The sequence below is a fragment of the Propithecus coquereli genome, unplaced genomic scaffold (assembly GCF_000956105.1).
Source record: "Propithecus coquereli isolate 6110/MARCELLA unplaced genomic scaffold, Pcoq_1.0 Scaffold54, whole genome shotgun sequence".
Taxonomy (NCBI): domain Eukaryota; kingdom Metazoa; phylum Chordata; class Mammalia; order Primates; family Indriidae; genus Propithecus; species Propithecus coquereli.
This window is the reverse complement of record NW_012151285.1, coordinates 2,097,280-2,099,397: the sequence shown is the minus strand read 5'-3', so window position 1 is coordinate 2,099,397 and position 2,118 is coordinate 2,097,280. Positions and strand designations below refer to the sequence as shown.

Here is a 2,118-nt window from a genome sequence, read left to right as displayed (position 1 = left end):
TAAGGTTTAACTCAAAGTAGCCCATCCCATTGGACCACAGGTGGCAGAGTCTACTATGGAGTAGTCTCACTGACACCTGTACAAACAGCTAGAGGAAGCTTTAGTCCCCAGCCTTAAATATTCACAATGACTCACAACTGGCTTTTAGACAGTGTCAACTTCTTTAGGTGGATTTTTAGACATTGGTACTTGTGCCTTGGTTATTTACATTGCCCATTATAAATGAAGCACTTTTCACCTCCCTATTGTACCACTTGTGCGAGGAATTTAGAAGACCTTGGAACCAATTGCAGATTTTCTTTTCCGATTGTCATTATCTCCTTCCTATTTCATAATCTTGAACAGGTGCTTCTTTCTTTCTGGGACTTTGATGCCAAAGGATTTGAGAATGTTGCTGCTTATTGTGCTCATCCTGGGAGTAGGGGTGAACTGGGAATCAGCACCCGTGTCAGCTTCTTTCAGGACAGCACCGCCCAAAGACTGGGCAGGTTGCCGAAGATCATTCTCCACACTTTCAAGAGTGTCCCTTATCACCCGCACATCATCCTCATGTATGCAATTCGCGTCTATCCATTTAACTGTGAGTTCTATGAAATTGACGCAGCTGCCCTTAGGAAGGTCTGAGGGCTCTTCAGGAAGCCAAAGCTCTGGGACAGTAGTAAATCCCCAGTGAGCTAGTTTTTGCCTATGTGGACCAGGTCCTTGCCTGTTTCTTCCAATACCTGGAGGTGGTCACTGAGGGTGGTATGCCGGAAGGTCTGGGCGAGTAACGACAGGCTAACAATCTTTGCTCACTCAGTCAGGGCCCCTCTTCAGGCCTTGGCTGCCTTGGTGGTGGTGTCTTGAATGCTGAGTAGCAACGAGACCAGAAAGTATAGACCTCATTTCAGATGGTAGCTCCAGGCTTGAATTTGTTAACTGGATATAGCATGTGGCCCAGGGCAGAGGTGGCTGAGATTGTCACCTGATCCCTCTCCGTGTCAGTTGGACTCTCAAGTATCCTGATCTTACCAGTCTCCAAAACCTGGCATAGCTCCGCCGGGAAGTCTTTCTAGATGGATTAGGGTGTGAAGGGAAAGGGAAAATGGATGCTACGAACCTTCTGGGTTCTATCAGCCATGGTCTTTTGTAATACCTCTGCAAAAGGCTTAGAGCTGTGTCCTCTTGAAAATGTGCACCTCAGGGGTCCAGGATGTTGCTTGTAATTACTTTTGCAGCATTCTTCTCAGTGTCTCTACGATGCACATTTGCATGCCCAAACTGCTTCCCTTTATCCTGTTGTGAGGTCCTGTTCCTTTGCATACAGAGGTCCAGCTTGAGCAGAGCCCCCTGGCATGCCCCACGGCCATGCCTCCTCACCACTGTGCATGCGCAATCAGAATTTCCATCCTTTTTAAGGCTGAATAATATTGCACTGTATGGATATACCACACTTTGTTTATTCATTCATCCATCACAGGACACTTATGTTGCTTCCACCTCTTGGCTGTTGTGCATGTGCTGCTGTGAACGTGGGTGTGAAGCCGTGGTGTTTTTTCTCTTGCTTCTGGTTCCATTTGAGTCTCCTTCTTGCACTTCACAGCCACCAGTTGTTATGCACCCATTGCTAATTACTCCTTCTCCTTTCCTCCTCTGAGCAGCTGTCATAAATGCCTGGTGGTGAAGGCACCAGGCGCAGGTCCCAAGAGCTGAGGAGGAGTTTCAGAAGAGCTGGAGGTTATAACTTTACGTTTGTTCATTTGTTCTGTCATTTCTTTGAGCATTTACTCAGCATTGGGCCGTGGTAGGGTGCTGGGAGCAGGAGCTGTCTAGTCTGGAGACAGGCGAGTGAGAAATAAATAGAACTGCGTGGTAAAAGCTATACTAGAAACATAGAGAAGGAAACTTCTCCCTGCTGCCCAGGGGAGGGGGCTATGGGGACATACAGTTGAGAATGCAGGGGAGAAGGGGGTATTTCCAAGCGGGTAGAGGAGCATGTGCAAAGGTATAGAGGCGTGAAGGATGGAGGCCTGGCTTTCTGGGGCTGCAGTGAGACCTCCAGGTGCAGGTGGGGCTGGGAGAATGGCTGTGAGGAAAGGGAGGAAGGTCAAGATGATGAGTCCTGGGGGCCTCATGCAC

General features: G+C 48.4%; 1 protein-coding gene across 1 annotated transcript in view; it reads left to right on the top strand.

Moving 5' to 3' along the window:
• Nucleotides 1-2,118, top strand: part of EVA1C (eva-1 homolog C (C. elegans)) — a 95,994-nt gene that overhangs the window by 73,442 nt on the left and 20,434 nt on the right. The window lies entirely within an intron of this gene.